Source organism: Falco peregrinus, chromosome 1, assembly GCF_023634155.1.
Source record: "Falco peregrinus isolate bFalPer1 chromosome 1, bFalPer1.pri, whole genome shotgun sequence".
Lineage (NCBI taxonomy): Eukaryota > Metazoa > Chordata > Aves > Falconiformes > Falconidae > Falco > Falco peregrinus.
This window is the reverse complement of record NC_073721.1, coordinates 36765280-36783072: the sequence shown is the minus strand read 5'-3', so window position 1 is coordinate 36783072 and position 17793 is coordinate 36765280. Positions and strand designations below refer to the sequence as shown.

At 36.4% G+C, this 17793-nt stretch overlaps 1 protein-coding gene across 1 annotated transcript in view; it reads left to right on the top strand.

Moving 5' to 3' along the window:
• The first annotated feature begins 14927 nt into the window (after positions 1-14927).
• HSPA12A (heat shock protein family A (Hsp70) member 12A) overlaps positions 14928-17793 on the top strand; it is a 92888-nt gene continuing 90022 nt past the window's right edge. Inside the window, exon 1 of the mRNA XM_027786974.2 lies at positions 14928-14991. The gene's annotated coding sequence lies outside the window, so the exon portion shown is untranslated. The remainder of the gene's footprint in view (positions 14992-17793) is intronic.

The window sequence follows — 17793 nt, the reverse complement described above, 5'->3', positions numbered from 1 at the left end:
ATTATCTGTATGGCCACGTAATTTCCATTAATGGGAATAGTAATTGTAAGCATGTAGAAAGAGGATGGCTTATCCTATGATAGTTAACTGATTAAGGTTAGGATACTGCAAGCCACTTCACACCATTGGTGAACTCTCTGCAACCCCATTATCTTCATTAGGCTTGTGTGGGTGTAATTAATTGGTGTTTAGTTAACAGTTGTGTTGAATTAAAAGAATTCAGTTCTATTTCTCTTAGTTTTATTGCCCCATGGTGCTAACAGGCTAAGGTGTAATTAAAAACTTTCTTAATCAAGATGTATGTAGCAAGCCCCAAGGAACAAACCTAGTGAGGAAATGCCTGTGATGGGTGTGACTCTGGCCTTTGAGAAATGACCAGGTACAGATTATGCCCTACAGTAGTTCTTTTGTTGTTTTTAAACAATGAAGATGCTTCACTTACATTAAAATGTACAAAACCATCTGTATAAGCTTGCAATTATCACTTTCCTAGGGGTGTTCTGTAACACTGTGTTTTGATGTTTTCTCAGAAAATTTTGTCCTCAAATCTTTCAGATCATGTAGTATTTTGGGTGGATAGAGAAATGGGTCTTCTGTTTCTATCAAAAGCAGCTGTACATATCTTTTTGTCACATCTTGCCTTTTCTATAACTTTTCTGCCAGGAAATAAATTATGATCAGCTATTCCTCACTGATGATGTATTTTTTTTGTGTGTGTTCTTTTTTTCACAAGATGCTTTATATCTCACTTGAGTATTTATATGCGGTGCTAATCTTGGGCACTCTAAAACCAGGTATAATACAAGTATAAAACAAGTATAATTAAATGTTGCGTTAAGGATTTGCTTTTTTCTGTTCTAAAATGTCACTTTAAAGATATAAACTTGACCCTTAAATCAATTAAGATCATGGTGTCACTGCCATCTGTGCTCTTGTAGGATTTCACAGAAGAGTAATGTGTGCTCATTCCACTGACAGGGTCTTCTTTGAAGTCAGGTCTGGGTACATAGAAACTACGTGACATTTCTAATAAAATCAGAATTGCCTTTTTTGTTGGTGGTAAAAATACTCTTGTGTGTTACTGTTTTTGAGGCATTTTAATTTCCTAAATAAGAAAGGCTTTTGCTGATTTTTTTCTTTTTACACCTAAAATGCTTCTGTAGTGTTTCTTTTAATTCTTTATATTCTGTATTCTATGAACGATAAGCTCAGTAACAAAGCTAAATATAACTTTATGCACAAGAGTAAACAAAAGCTTTGGTATATAACATTTAGATCGGGCTTTGAGTATAGATACAAAACTTCCAAGAACTTGAGTAGTATATATACTGGATATTGAAATTTCTAATAAGTGTTTAGCTCTTCTTTTTTTTTCTTTTTTTTTTTTTTCTTTTTCCTCTAGTATTATTGTTTTAATTTCCAGAGTACTCATATAAGAGTTCAATTGCCTTGAGTAATTATTCTCCACTCCAATGGTTGCTTCAGGTTGACTGGGTTTTAGTACTAATTTCTTTCTAAAGTTTGAGGATTCTTCCCGTGCGTCTGTTCAGCTCCTGCTGTGTGACGGTGAGCCTAGTCTTCTCCGAAGGAACCTGTTGAACTAAAGTGTGAGACCTGATAGGCTTTGATTTATCATTCTAACTCTAAAGGTGTTTTGGCATGCACAGTATTTAAAGACAAGTTTTTGAGCTGATTTTTGAGTTTACAGAAGATTGTCCTCAAATTTCTATGATATAATTGGTTTTTGTAGTGTGTAGATTTTTTTAATGTAACGCATAGATTATTGATGGATGCAAGGTTTAGTCTGGGATATCAGGAGTTTACTATATGATTTGTCTGTGCGTTTTGAAGTAACCGTTAGGAACTTTAAGGCATTATTGAAGCCTACCTTGCTCAGGGACCCTGACATGATGGATTATAGGGACTTTTGTCAGCATATTTTGTCAGCATATCAATATCATACTCTGAAATGTTAATACACTTACAAGTATGTACACAGTCTGAATGTTATCAAGGCTCTGTGAAATTCACATTAAATATTTTCCATGACATGAAAATAAAAATGTGTGCTTATGCATCAGTTGCTGCATATGAGGTATTGGTATAATTTCAAAGATACGTGGCAATGTAGCCATAATAAAATTGCAATTTATACAAGCCAGCAATCAAACTCAGAGATGACCTTAAAGATCATCTAGTTTGCACTTAAGTTTTCTAGTTCTGAGGCTGGGCAATTACTGGTAAAGAAAAACTTAATTTTACATAGATCAGAAGAATTTTTTCTTATTCATCCATCTCTTTTTTTATGGTCTGAATGATTTTCTTGATATTTTAGTCTGAACCTGCAGTTCAAACACCAGGCAGAAAACGTAATGTATTAGTTAGAAGGGACTCACTCTTTTCGACTTTTCTGACCTGTGTGTTGAAATGAGATACCTTTCTGAAAAGAATTATTTTATATCCTTTTTAAAGATTCTGAGCACTAAAGCATCTTTTTTTTTTTGTAAATGTTTCCATTCATTACTCTTACTATAAAGAACTTTGCAAAAGATATTTTTGAACCCAAATTTTTTTAGCTTCACCCTTCAGGCTATGCATCTTCCTCTTTCCTTTTATATTTGCTTAGAAACCCCTTAAATTTGCTGAACCATTTGAGAAGCAGTACTTGCAGTTCCAAATACAGAAACTTTTGGGGTGGTTGGAAACAATCTGTGGGTTGTCTGTTACTGGTTAGGAGATCAAAAGCTTACATGACTGAGAAGTGAAACCTGACTAGTGCAGATGAACTGGTGGTGATCTGTGGGATACATGAAAAATAAAGTTTGAAATCGGAGTAACTTACAAGTATGTAGTAGTTGAAGTGAATATCATGAGTGAGAAATCATTTTAATTGAGTTCTCAAGTCCTCTAACTTGCCAACAGATTGTAAGAGAAGCCTTTCTGTTTCTTTCTAGGAAAAGTGAAGCTGGTAGCAGAGAGGTTTAAGGATTTTTTTTTTTAAAAGGGTAATTTTTGTGTTACTACTGAGAATTGGGGTTTTCCTGTGATGATTTTCTTGCTTAAACACATATTTTTGCAACAAACTGAGTAAGGAAGAAAAGGACAAATGGCATTTTTTCTTCCCCATGGTATCTCTCCTGATTTTTGCAACCTTAATCACTTGGGGCACGTCTTGAACTTTTAACCTTCTTTCCCCAGCACTGATGCTGTGAATAATAGACTCTCCTGCTTGACACATAACTAGATTGCAGTTCAAAGTGGATGTCACAAACACTATTGCACCATCTGGAGCAAAAGCTTGACTATCATTTTGGGATAAGCCCATAAGATCATACGAATATATAACTGACTTAATTTTTTCCATTGCACTAATTTAGGTTTCATTAATTCAAAAAGATGGTGTTCTTTTTTCAAAAATCTTGCCTCCTGTTGCCAGTATTTTTTGCATACCCCCCCAAATTTTCAGATATTTTATGAAAGTTATATTACATTTATAAACATTTTGATCCTACTTTTTGCTATAAACAAGATTTAAATAGTTTCCTTGAGACTAAGGAAATGCTGCATGAATTACGTAGATAACAATGGAAGTAGAGGAAAATAGATAATTTTATCTTTAATAGTTTCCTTCTGTTCAAGACTCATTTAGTTTAAAAAATGAGTGAAAATAAAAGGAAAAGGAAGTACTGCTCCTATTCTTAAAAAAATATGCACATTTTGAAACTAGATGTGATTGTAAACTGAAAAGCTTTTCAGAGTATGACTTCTGAAGAATACATAATATTTGTGGTTTCATAGAAGATACTCAGCCGTACATTTGAATAACATCCAGCTGATTCAATGAAATATACCGTACTTTGTAAAAAAACAGTCTGTTGACTGGCATTACTGCTTGGGTGCGTGTTCATCCACAAAATACTGTTTTTATAAATTCTGTGTATTGATAAAATTTTATTAAAAGCTAGCGTGTCTTGACTGAAAGCAGCAGATTTTGAGTGAGCTTGAATACCTTTGACTTCCATTGAAAGTCGATGAGACTTGTAAATCCATAGCATTTCTTTCAGAATGGCTTGAAATTTAAAGAGTTCTATGAACATGAAGTCAGTCTGGTGGGTTTGCAGTGTTTTGGAAAAATATGATGGAGAAATAGTCAGGGATGGTGCATTTGCACAGAGAAGATTAGTTCAGATCTCAGATAGCCCTATTTTCTAAAATTAAGCAGTGGCTGATACAGGCATAGTGACATTTTCTAATACAAAACCTCCCTTCATTTTCTTCTGTAAACATTGATAAACATGTTTTAAGAATCAAATACATATGGGCAAAAGTAGAAATATTCTACTTCTGAATATGACTTGGTTTTGGAAAATATTTTTGGTGCTACAGAATGATCAAGTACTATACCAAATAAATAAGGTAATTAACATGATGATGTTTAGAAGAAAATGCTGTTTAATATTAACCCAATATTTCAGTTTCCTAGAGCACAAGGGTACAGCTCTCAAACGAGTTTTCACAAAACTTGATCTTTCTTTCTTGAAGCTATATTATGATGTAAATTACAGAATCACGATCATTTAGGTTGGAAGGGGCCTCCCGAGATCATCTACTCTATCTGCCCTGTTCAGGCAGGGTCAGCTCACGTGGGTTGCCCAGGACCATGTGCCCAGTCAGGTTTTGAGTATCTTCCCAGAGGGAGACTCCATAATCTTTCTGGGCCACCTGCTCCAATGTTTGACCACACTCAGAACAAAAATTGTATTCTCATCTTACACTGAGTGTGCTATTTTTAAATTTGTGCCGCCTGCCTCTTGTTTTGCCAGTGGGCGCTACTGAGAGCAGTCTGCCTTCCTCCTCTTCATTCCCTCCCGTGTGGTTTTTTGCACATTGATGAGAGCCCCCTGAGCCTTCTCTTCTCTGGGCTGAAGAGCTCCAGCAGTCTCAGCTTCTTCTATTATGAAAGATACTCCAGTTCCTTAATCATCTTCGTGTCCTGTGCAGGACTTACTCCAGTAATTGCATTAATTGCACTGATGGAATTGCATAACAGTGTTTGGTTATGGTGTATTTGATGATGTTAGTGTAAGAAAGATTATGGTTTGACGGACCATAACTGGAATTGTGATTAAGATTAGAATTCAGTGTCAGACTCTAGATTTCTGTCAGGATTTGTATATTTATAAAAAACCGTGCATGCTATCCACTGAAAATACTCATTGTATATTGCACTGATAAGAATGTACCTTTAACCATGATACGGGACTGTTGCTTGCTAGTCTCTATTTCTTACAGATAGCTAATGAAAGCAAGGTGAGGGGAGGAACTGTTAGAAAGGTTTTTTTGTCAGAAAACCCTCTAGAAGTGGAGCAAGATAGTGCATCTGCAATTGTGTGTTTTGTGAAGCAGTGAGGGCAGTATGTAAAACACATCAGGCTCCAACCAGAAGGCAATCAGTACACCTTATATGTCCAAACATCCATCATAAAACTCATCACTTTTCTCAGCAAAGAAGGAGAATGTATTTATTGTCAGGTGCTGATGCCTAGTGATCAATCTGAGAGTAGTACCAAAGGTACATGTCTGTATGTGTCAGAGTGTAAAATGTTTACATTTTTTGACTGTGCCAGTTTATTAATTCTTGGTTACCTGCTCCATTCACATGGAGGGAAGCAGTCCATCACACATAACCTAGAACATGCTGGCAGTGCAAGCGGTGTATAAATAAATAACAATGAAATTATTTTGAGAAGTGTTTACTATCACTCTGTTTTAAAGTTAAATGGTATCCTAGCACTTACAAGCTTAAACCCGCAAAGGACTATCAGATCATCTACTCTTGACCTCCGGTGTATGCCAAGCACTGCATTGTTTTTTGCATATGATCTACAAGTTGAAAGGTTTTTAGGTTTTAACTTGAGATGAATTGCTGCCTGCTTGCAGCAAAATATCCTAATAAAGAGCAGAGCTCTCAATTTGCAATTTTGTATTTTAATTCCGCCCATATTCTGCGAGCATTGAATATTAACAAGCAAGAAAAAGAGCACAGGAACATCTTAAATTCCTTGGCTACTTGTCAGAAGATAGTAGAGCTTTTCTTTTGTGTTTCCTACTTATAAATGGTCATTTTTTTCAGGACTGCCATGAAGTGTTTGTGAAACTGCTGCAGTAGTCTGCCCTGTAATGGGAGTTCATTCAAAGGCCATGTTGTTTCAGGACAAGCATCAGTAGCAATTACCACTTGCAGCTTTTCTCTAGAAGTGTGAGTTTCTGTCAAGGGCTCCAGAGTCAGACTCCTAGCCTAAGCTTCAGACACAAAGAGAGATCAGTTATTCTCAGTTTCACATGTCACAGTTCTTGATGTTGAAGTTTTAAATGGAATTGCCACTCTATTTTTGACAAACAAGTTGTGGGACTGTCTGTTTGAAAAAATTGAGCCTATTGCAATTATTGAGTTTTCAAACTACACTTGTGAAAAGAGTAAGAGGAAATGATCTTTCGCATCTGCTGAATCCTTTTACTTCACTGCTGTAAAACATATCATCCAGCAAAAGCTTTAAAGTAATTCTGAGTAAGTTATATAATGGACTTTAGAAGTCACTGCTTAGTTTAACTGGATACTTATACTACAATTCATTTAGACTATCAGGGAGCAAGCCCTACCACATATAGCTCCATATAATATAACGTAATTGTGGAATTAGCTCTAAAATAGTAGTTCAGTTTGTGAAATATTCAGTGTGTAAACAGGTTGTGCATCTGGTTCTCTGCTTAATGTAGTTATGCTAGTGCAAGCCTTGTTCAATTATATTGCAGGATTGGAGCCTGGATCTCTCCAGATATCAGTCACACTGATTTGAGTGCTTTTAATCTGGTGATATTACATTAAACAACCATCCTGTATTTGCCTGTGTTGAAGTTCTTTACCAAAGAATAAAGAATTTCCCTACAGTGATTTCTCAGCAACTCAGTATATGAAAAGCTTGTAGTGATCCAGTTGCTGATCCAGCTTTCCATCCTTTTTGCAAAACTCTTAAAAAGCTTGAAAAGCTCTTTATTCTTTATGGAATTTATGGTAAAAAACCCTGATGTTTCTGACTTTGTGATGATGTATTATTGGTGACAGTGCATATGTAGTATAGAAAAAATATGATTTGGAAAAATATGAAGGATGAGGTTTTGTGCGGTTCTTCTAATTTTGGTCTGAGTAAATTTTTAGAAGTGTAGATTTTTTCCTGCTTATTTGTATTGTCATTCAAATAAATGGAGATCTTGATTTCATATAGAATCTTTAGAGCCTACGTACTTTAGTGATAAAAAGCATAATGTCTTTGGGTGCACTCTTGATTGTTCGTTGGTGTGTAACATCACGTTTGTTAGAAGTGACAGCGTGTGTTTCACATGAAGAAATGAATTAGATACTGTCCCAAACTGTTTCCATTATTTTAATTGTACCTAGAAACAGAGTCTGATATTTACATGACCTTTTATGGTTTAGTGTTCTTCTGTCAGCTATCACTTCATAAAGCTACAGAGCAGAGCTACCCAGGACATTGTCTTGTTTGAGGATTTGGCAAGTCACTGTCGCTAGCAGGTGACTAAATCAGAATGGCATTAGACTCAGCGCTATTTAGCAACTCCACCCACTTCGTCAAGCCATTCCAGGCTTTCCCTCAGCATCTTCTGTATGCAGACAATATTTTAAGATCAAAGAGAAATTGCATTTGTTTGGTTTCTAAGAAATGGAGTAAGAAGCAGGGAAAATGCAAAACAGGTGATTATATAGCATTTTCTTCCAAAGCTGAAGTAAATGACATACAAATCCAAAGTAAATGAGAGAAATGCTTCCTTACATTAATTGCTGGGAGCATGATTATCTTGTTTAGTTGCTTAAAAAAGCAATGAAAATACAAAATGCTGAAAATGGTGCTTATAAAGCAAGATCATCCAAGAGAGCTGGCCACTGTAAACTTGCTGTATATACAGAGATACATCCGTACACAGGAGCTGCTTCTTTTTTGCCTCCTTGTTCTTGAACTTCACTAAGAGCTTTCAATTGCTCTGACATTTTCAGCCAAGGATGTAATAGTTGTTGCTGAGCAGTATTCTACAGGCAATTATCTTATCTGATCGTTGGAGCAATCCCCACTAGAAAGGAACCAATACGATCAAGTTAAATCATTGCAGAAAGAAAGAAAAAAAAAAGGCAAAAGAGGGAGGAACAAATAAAGGGAAAAGGGGCTCATCTCATTTATGGGTGCCTGTGCTGCAGGGTTCAGAACAGCGGCCGATGAAGTTAGCCTGTAAAACAAAGCTGTGGAGTTGCCTCCTGTAGCTGTGGCAGGTCTGAATCCCCTCTTCCAGAGCCTGTTGTGGCCATAGTACAAGGCACCTGCAGAAAATGTGCCGAAACTAGGCATGGAGCATGAGCTTTTCAGTAATCTGTCACCTCTCTCCCTTCACCCACCCCTCTAGTTCCTAGCAGGAGAGGAGAAGCCATAATAAAGAACTAGACTGGAAAATAGTCATGAGGTGGGAAAAGGGGTCAGAGATAGACACCTTACTGTTACCAGCTTTCCGAGCTTTTTATGATTCAACTTTTTTGGCGATTCCTAAAGAGCATTTATTCATTTTACTAACACTGCTTTTAAGCTTATGACCTTTAAAAAACCTGCATCATTGGATGGGCATGTGACCATGTGAATATTGTTGGCAAATACTTATTTTTTAATATTTATGTCTTCTTATTTCTGCTCTAGAAAGAAATATATGGATTTTGGTTTTGTTAATTCACTGGTAAACTATGATTTGAATAGCACCAAAATTAGCTGCTCGCTTGCTCTCAGAGATGAGTCAGAAGATCAAGCCAGGCTTCCCACATGGATTTCTAGACTTGGTATTGTACTTTAAAAATCTATATTTAGAAGTCCATATTGCTTTACTGTTTCTAAAGTGTCTTAGAATGCTAGATGTCTTTGAAAAGAGAATGAAAGTACTTGTTTTGTGTACATATACACCCACCCAAAGACAGTAAGGACATATGTGACATAATCCATAGATCCCAAAGCATTTACAAAGGAGAAGGTTTTACCCATCCTGTGAACAGATAGTCCTTGTGTGTGTGAGCATATTCATGTGTACCATGTATGTCTGTAACATTCTTTTTGTTTTCTCTGCATGTACAAATCTTGTCATTGTGTATGAATGTTATTATTAATGCAGAGGTCCTGGAGTTCTGATCAGGCCTTTTTGTACTAGGCATAGCACAAACACAAGACAGAAGTTTCCTAAAGAGAAACTGAACAGCTTAACGGTGGTTGCATCTGTACTGTGGGGTAGAGGTATGTCCTGGTGTAGCCTTATTCTGGGTTTTTGGATACAACCTTTGCTGCATCTCAGTCACAGAATGGGAGATTTTTGAGGCATCTGATGTAGTCTGAGGAGATGGTCTTTTGGGTTTCCATCAGGTGATGTATAGAAATGCAGTGCTTCTCCATTTGTACTGAGGTCAGAGATGAAGGGGAAGGTTGGCTTTTTTTAAACAAACTGAACAAACAGGAGTAAGGTGCACAGCCAAGGGTATTTTTTTTCTCCTGATATGGCATTTATGTGGCTTGGAAACAGTTAGGGACCAGAACCTCTGGATATGCCAATATTTGAGAAAATTAAAATACTGTTATTTTGGTTTCTAATATGTGGATCTGAGACTTCCATTGGCTGCAGAGCAAGTCTAATAACTTAGGCTTTGAACCAACACCTTCAGCACCTTCATCCCAAGTACCTTATGTGGAAGATCTCTTTTAATCTCTTATCTTTGTACTTTACTTTAGAAGGTATAAGTGAGAGTCCATGCAGCTACAATGTAATGGAACCATTTCCTAAGAAATGAAAAAATCTTTTCTTTGGTGGAACAAAAGTGTTGCTGGCAACATATGGCTGTTATAGATTGGGGAAGCAAATTCCAAAACCTAAGATAATATATACAGTCTTTATATGGCCTAAGGAAACAGCCCCAGTGCTAAGTTTTGTTGGAGGAAGAGGGAGCTAATGGGTTCAAAAGAAATAAAAGGAGCATGGATCAGGGCATGTACATGGGAAGCAGACATAAAATATCTGGGGACCCTTCCAAGTCCTGTTCAAAGGAACTTAATAAAGTTCTTTAATAAAAAAGTATGTTTGCAATTATTTCATTTTCTTGTGTCTCTTATCTCCAAAGATAAGATTTGTTCCAGTATTGATAAATTACAGAAACTCTTTAGTTAAAGAACCTGCAGAAAAAATTGAGAACTAATAAACTATCTCAAGGCTGTACATTCTTCTGTATGAATAAATAACTTTTCACACATAAGTTGCTGCCAGTGAAGTCTGAACTAAGGTGGGCTGTTAATATGTGAGTGTGGTTTTTTTTTTTTATAATCTTCTGTCAAAGGCAATGTGCAATGATTAAAAAAAATTACAGGGAAAGAAAAGGACAGTGTACTCATAGACATTCATCCTTTTACATTGCTGTAGCTTTTGATAGCTCCGGCAAAGGGTTGCGGTCTTACTGGATTAGGTACCAATTCTTGGATGTAACAGAAAAGAACAAAAATACAATGAATACACTTAGAACAATCAGGTGAATATGTGATTGTGTATCTGTTCCAGTGTGGGTTATGCGTACTTTCCCTTTCAGATGTCCCCTTAGGCATGTTGCAGGTAAGATTGCATTTAGTTGTTTGTTCACTCACCAACACACTCCCCAAAAGGCAAGAGTTTGTGTCTGATTGTTTAAGACCTTGCTTCTGCTTTGAACATGTCTAGTTCCCTTGGAAAAACATTCTCTACATCCCCATCCCCCTTTAGAGAAAACAAGTGAACTATTCATGCAAAAAAGTGTGTGTGTGGTTGGGAGAGTGGGGGGGCGTGCAGAGCCACCGACAAACCCTATTGAAATGCATTGGCTGTTCATTTACATTCACACTTTTTTTAATAAAAATGTTAACTAATGATGTTAAATGCTTTGCCAAAGGTCCTGGCGGGTCAGTTGCCGAAGTGCCATTTCTGCCTAATTAGGGCTCTTGTGGCAGCCCAGGGGCCTCCTGATGCAGTGGGTGACAAGCCGGGAGCTGACAGCTTCAATCGGTTCCAACAGGAAGGTTGGGCTGGTCATGTTTTCTAACTCAGCCAGGTGTTAGCTGAATGTGGGGGGGGTCTTGGCCAGACCTGAGCATTTGTTTGATCTTCCTTTCTTTCACTTGCTCTATTTTGAGCTCTTCCCTTTGCCTGTCCCATCTTGTGTCAAGGTCAAGAATGAGCTTGACTAAATCAGCAATTTCATTTATCTCTGGGAGATCATTAGCAGTCCTTCTCCCTTTCCTCCCCAAATAAACCTTAGGCACTGGTGCAGAAACAGCACTGGTTCTAGAAACCAGGCACTGGGCAGTCACAGATATGAAAAGGAGAAAGAGTAAATGCAGATCATTCCATAAATAAAATCTTTTCTACTTCTCAGTTGCAAACCTGTTCCTTATTATTTTTGTATATTAAATATCTCCATCAAAACACCCTGAATAACCCTCAAAAACATAAAATGCTTCCACAATCACAAAAAAAGCTTAGGATATGTTCAAAATTTTATTTCATCACTACTGTAGTAGCAGTATTTTCTTAAACACAACAAGAAAACCAGAATAAATAAAGTTTTCCTTTGACCTCACCTCTTTCTAAGTAGCACACTGGCCATGTTCATATATGGCCACACGCTTGTGATAGTTTGCCAATTTCAGGTGTCTTGACAGCTGACAACTGTAAAATCAGATCATCAATGTATTGGGAATTGGCTTTATTTAAATGGGTATTTTCATTTGGCTTAGCAATAGCAATTTGACTTCAGCTGAGTTATGCTAGTTTGTGTTAGCTGAGAAAATAGCCCTTAAAACATAAACACAGTGCTGACCTTTGTATAGATAACTCAGAATTTCAAGATGCTTTGCCAAGCAATATCACAAAGCATTAGACTGATCAAGGTTGAAATAATTTACTAGATTTCTTCAGTCTAAGATTAATCTAACTTTCAGAAGATTTTATGTTTTTCAGATCTTGCAACTAGATTTCAGACTCCTCAGTTTAAGCTGATGAATTTAACTGTCCCCTATTTACATAAAAGTCACTATGTGCAGGAATGGCTGTAGCCTTTATGGAAGGAAGCCACTGCTGAAGTAAAAGGTAGCAGTTGGATAATAACAGACAACTGCTTAATAATACTCAATAATATTAAGAACAGGAAACAATAAAGGAAATTCTATCACTTGATAGCTGTAGTCATAATGTAATGATAGGGTGTGTTGTTTTTTTTTAAATAGGAAGACTATAATAGGAAACAGTTGCATCCTTTCTTATTAATGATGTTAAGCTCTTTTAAATTTTTTATTATTATTTGCCCTTATCTCTGATCCAAAAGACAACCCCAAAGACATTCTGCTCTGGAGAAAACAAATATTCTTCTGTTGCATTCAACAAAATTGTATCTTTGAAACAGTAGAAAATTGGAACTGACAGCTGAGACGCTATTAATACTTCATGAGAGCAAGAACAATTGAAGTGTAATTCCATTCCAATATTTTAATTTAATGAAAATTAATTTTCAGTGAGGACAACTAGCAGCAAGACATTCCAAATAGGGAGACCTAAAAGTTGTGTTGCATAGTTTATTACACCAATATTCAAAAGTTATTAATATTGAAATAGGAAAGTAATGGTGGGACATGCATTTCTTTCAGGAGAAAACTTAACTAGAAAAGATAATGTATCACATTAGTCAATATCTTGATTGATCTACTTTCTGGCTCTGTAGTGTACATCTAATTTTCATTACATTGTCATAAAATGAACTTGGCATGCAGAAAAGTTACTGGCTAGGTGGCAAGCCCACAGGGTTATTTCCAGATGGGATGTTTTTTTCTTTTGATGTGTTTTTTTTTTTAAAGTAGCTTTCCTTGTTTTATGAATGTAGAGCTGTTTCATTGATACTTGGAGTCAAAGAGTGTGCATTGCTACATGCTTGCTGTTTCTGTGTTCCTAATTTCCTGCAGTCTAAAGGAATTTTAGTCTTTTAGTTGACTGCTTTTGGAAAGCTGGTGACAATGACAGTACACATACTTTTTGTCAGATAGGTCCAATGGGAGCATTATGATTATGCAAATGTGCACTGGTAATACAAAAAATACCAATTACCGATTTGATAATACCAAATCAGAATTTTCTGTATTCTGTCTTCATATGTAGTTTGACTTGGTGTCTACTGTCATAAAATACACAGACCCTCAGCAGGTTTCAGAAATGCACGTATGTCTGAGAGTAGTTAATTGGTTTCTGTTGCATGCTGAAAAATTTTATTTGCTGTTCTTGTTATAGCCTACTAATCAGTTACTGAAAAAAAAGTACATATCAAACATAAATTTTTAACATCTTAAAGCGCAGTTCCTGGAAAGGTGAAGCTGTGATGAGAAATTATTCCAATTATGAGAACAGTTGTAAAAAGCAGAACACCATAAAAGTAATGCTGTTTTTTTTTTTTTAAAGACAGTTACTGAAAACTGTCTTTGTCTCCCTGTTTTATTATATCCACATATTCCAGCACATCAGATAGCCTAAAATGTATAATTAATGAATCTTAAGATGGGTGTGGGGAGGACAAGGCTGCTTTTTACAGGCAAATTTCCTCTGCTCTGTACTATTCTGGGAATATGCCCAGAAACTCATGCTGCTGTAGCTTACTCCAAACTATGTAGGTTTATATTAACCTGCAGCATATGTCAATCTGAGCATCCTGCCTCAAAGTTAATCTTCATGAAGTAGACAAACTGTTGAACAGAGAATCAGGTTTTGCTCTGGATTCCCTCTCCATTTGTAAGATTCAGAATTTTTCTTCGCCAGTTTACTCCTTGAGCATAAAATGTGTGCCCAAGCTGAATATTTCTGTTGCAAAAGTTTAGTTGCTTCCTTTCCTTGTGACTAGCTAGTTCATTTATTTATCATTCTGAGAAGTTCTTTCATTATTTCCTATAGATTGTTGCAATTTTTCAATTTTTTATTTTCTTTTCCCTGGAGGAAAAATAAACCCTTTTATTGAAGTGTTTTGTACAGGAATCTGCAAGAAAGTTATGGTTTATTTACTCGGTCTGTTCAACAACAGGAAGAAAAGACATGTACAGATAGGAAGAATTCTGCTCTTCTGCAGAAATCTGCAGTGCTCAGAGCAATTGCTCTCACTCCCACAAGGTAGCTCTGAGTGTTGCTCAAAACTGGTACTTTTTTTAGATTATATCTGTCTGTTAGGAGTAGTCATGGCCTTGGAGTTACAGTGTGTGTTAGCAGTCCTTCCTGCTTTCACCAGCTTGCACATTAGAGGACGGTAGTGCCAGTCACCTCCTTAATAGAGTCTTTTTAATTCTTTGCAGTTTAGGGCAGGAACAAACTGTGAGGCCTGATCAATGACCCATGAATCCAGTGAAGATTCACCCACTGACCTGCAGTTAGCAATGATTCAAGGTTTTAATGATTCAATATTTTTCCACTCTTTTCATGTTTTCAATCTTTTATTTCTATCTTCGTATCAGATCAGTAGAATCCATCTGTTAAAGCTAAATACAGTGACATGAGGTCTGAAAAGGTCAGGAGCAGAACAGATTTCTTTCCTCCAGATGGAAGCTTTAAAACAACAAGGAATAATTACATATAAATGCAACAATGCTCAGGTAACTGATCGGATTTTATCTTCCTGATCCTTGCATGATGCGAATAGAAGATCGACCTGTCCCTGAACTCTCTTGGCAGCTTCACGGAATGACTTAAATGAGATCGGCTAAAACGATTATACTAGATGGGTTTTAATGATTAGTCAAACCAATTTATCAGCTTGTTTCTCATTGGTACTTTCATTCCACCATGATACACAGGCTGACTTTACAGACTGGCTCCATCTTGTTGACAAAACAGTTTAAAATTTTGGAGGTAAGCTTTTGAGTTTAATTGATAAATTGCTTCATAAAGTACCTGTGCATGTGACATGCATGTTGTGATGTATTAGCAGTAGGCAGTCACCAAGTTAAACTGCTGGAATTCTTCTTGACTTCTTAAGAAAGATTTTTTGGCAAGTTAGGTTAAAATGTTAGAACACTAACACTGAAACAGGCTGAAGTCTTCCAAGTTCACAAAAACATCCATTGTAGTAAAGACAGAGTTAAACAGGGAAAATCTGTAATAATATCAGTCTAAATATTCCCACCCTGATCTTGAGTATCTGGAAAGCTGAGAATTAAAAACCCGGAGTGCTTCATTGTGTTCATCTAAACTTTAGGGGGTCTGTTGAGGAAAGAGGATATTCCAGCTGAACATAATAGAGCAAATTCCAGAATGATTAGAGACTGTGATGTCTAATTAATTAGCTTTTGTGGTAGTTAATTAAGTGGTCAAGAGTAGTATATGAGGCAATAAAGTCTGCTTGTAGCATTTAGCAGATCCAGAGGCTATTTGTAGGGTACTAATAGTGATGTAATTCTATTGTACTGCGAAACTTGCATAGAAATACATTCATTAATATGGTTTAAGATCTGGAACATTTTTAAACATGAGAATAACAGTTAAGCCCATGGAAAAAATCTTGTAGTGAATACTTGGGCAAAATTACTATCTATAGACCCATGTTCTAAATTATTCTCATAGATATCCATCCCTGGAATTTTAAATTCTACTTTCTATCTGTAAAATGAGCCAAAGGCAGAAAAACCTTTTGCCTCTTAAGGAATAAAGATGGGAATTTTCTGCTATTTTTAGTAGCTTTCATGTTTTATATATTAAAAAACCATCCAAAACAACAACAACAAAAAAACCCCAACCCCCACCTGACCAGGCTTATCTCTAAGATTGCTTCTTACATTTCTGAATTTAAAATTCTGGGGTTTTTTAGTGATTCCCTGATGTTTAAAGCTGTAAAGGCAATAAGACTTGTGAATATAAACAAACAGTATTTCCAAGACTCTTGTAAGATTTCTTGAGATATCACTGTAAAATCCTCAACATAAGTTTTAAATCTCTTGCATGTGTTCAGTAAGCTGAAAACACTGAATATTGCTGATCACAGTTTAGATGTCACTGTTGACTATTCACTGTTGATTAGCTATCTTTCAGGTTTTGTTTTTGTGGCATGATAGCATGAAGACTGCATAACTTTCTGCGAGTGTGATCTTATTTGACAGCAGGATTGGGTACAGGTAAACAGTCCTGGCACCTAAGTTCAGTCTCCTTATGAATAAATGGAAAGAGGGAGATTCTGATTTAGGTGTTCATCCTTGATCTTCCTGAGGACAGCCAGGTCAGATACCTAAGGCCCCCTCCTCTCTCCAGAAGGGTTGCGTGCATGTAGATTTTGCACTCAGATTGCACCAGTGTTTAGTGTCTTCTTGTCTGAACCTGTATGAAGTGTGCTGCCATCATGTTGCTAGGACCCAGTCATGATGGGCTGAGTACACACACTTTGCCAGCCCACATATGATGCTATAATGCTAGCTTGCTTAATAGGGTTGCACATCAGATGGCACACTTGGGTCCTGCGGGGACAGAAGGAAGAGGTCTACAGGGAGAAGAACCAGCAAGAAATGAAGTGGGTGGAAAGAGCAAATCAGGTGTCCATCACCCTACAATGACTTGTATGGAATGGGTAAGTGCTAACAGGTGATATGAGTCCTGTACCTTTTCCATACACTTTTCCAAATACGTGTGGTTTTTCTGTTCCTCTATCCAATACAGAAACTGCACAATGTTCCCTTTTCACTTATCTTTTTATCGAGATCTTCTGTGGTTCGTGGTAATACATTTCTTTTCTTTCTTCTTTTTCTATTATTCACAGTTAAAGACTTGTACTGTATCTCCAAACCTTTCTGATAGATTCCATAGAGAAGAAAATGATTCAGGGGAAAAATCTCTGAATGCATTTTTTGAAAAATACTAGGACTAACACTACCTGAAAACTCCCTGCAGGTTTAATGAGAGTGCCTGTTAAATTTTCTGGGTATAGAAGAATAATTTGCTAAACAAAATCCCTGCAATCGTACCTTGGTTGCCTATCTTTTTTTTTTTCTTTTAAACTTCAGAATAAATGAAAAATTGATCTGTATGGTCACTGAAACATTAAATTGTCTTATCTGTCACTTGTTAAACATCGGCTTCTTAAAAGGGAAAACAACAATCACAATCAGCCGTTTCTCAGTGCTTAGAAGAAAATAGAAGCTATAAATGGACAGATGAATTATGTGCTTCCAGTGGTTTTTAAGGGAAGCATTTACTGAGGGAGAAAATTGTTTTAATCTTATAACAACTAAGGAGCGTAGAGTTTGTAAAAACATGGAACACCTACACATAAACTTAATTTTTGTTGCATAGGAATATACACAAAGTAGCTTTCAACAAAAATGGTTGGGGAAACAAGCTCTTTCATTGTTTGGTATGCTATTTTATATCTTTAACAAATCTCTGTGAAGCACTCAGGGAAACCTAAACACAGAGGGTTAGTTGAGTGTTCAGCCTTTACAGTATAAAAAAAAAACACTATAGGAGTGAATCTTCTTTTAAAATGGAAATAAGTATAAATTTTGGTCATGTGGTGTGTATTTTTTCTTGTCTTGAAAGAGTTGAGGAATAGAATAGGAGGAAGCTAGAATCAAACCCAAACAAAGAGCAGCCTCCGCTTTCTTGTTTTTCATTTCCCTGCCCTGTGTCTATGTCTACATTTTGCTAAGGATCCACTGAAGCAAAATA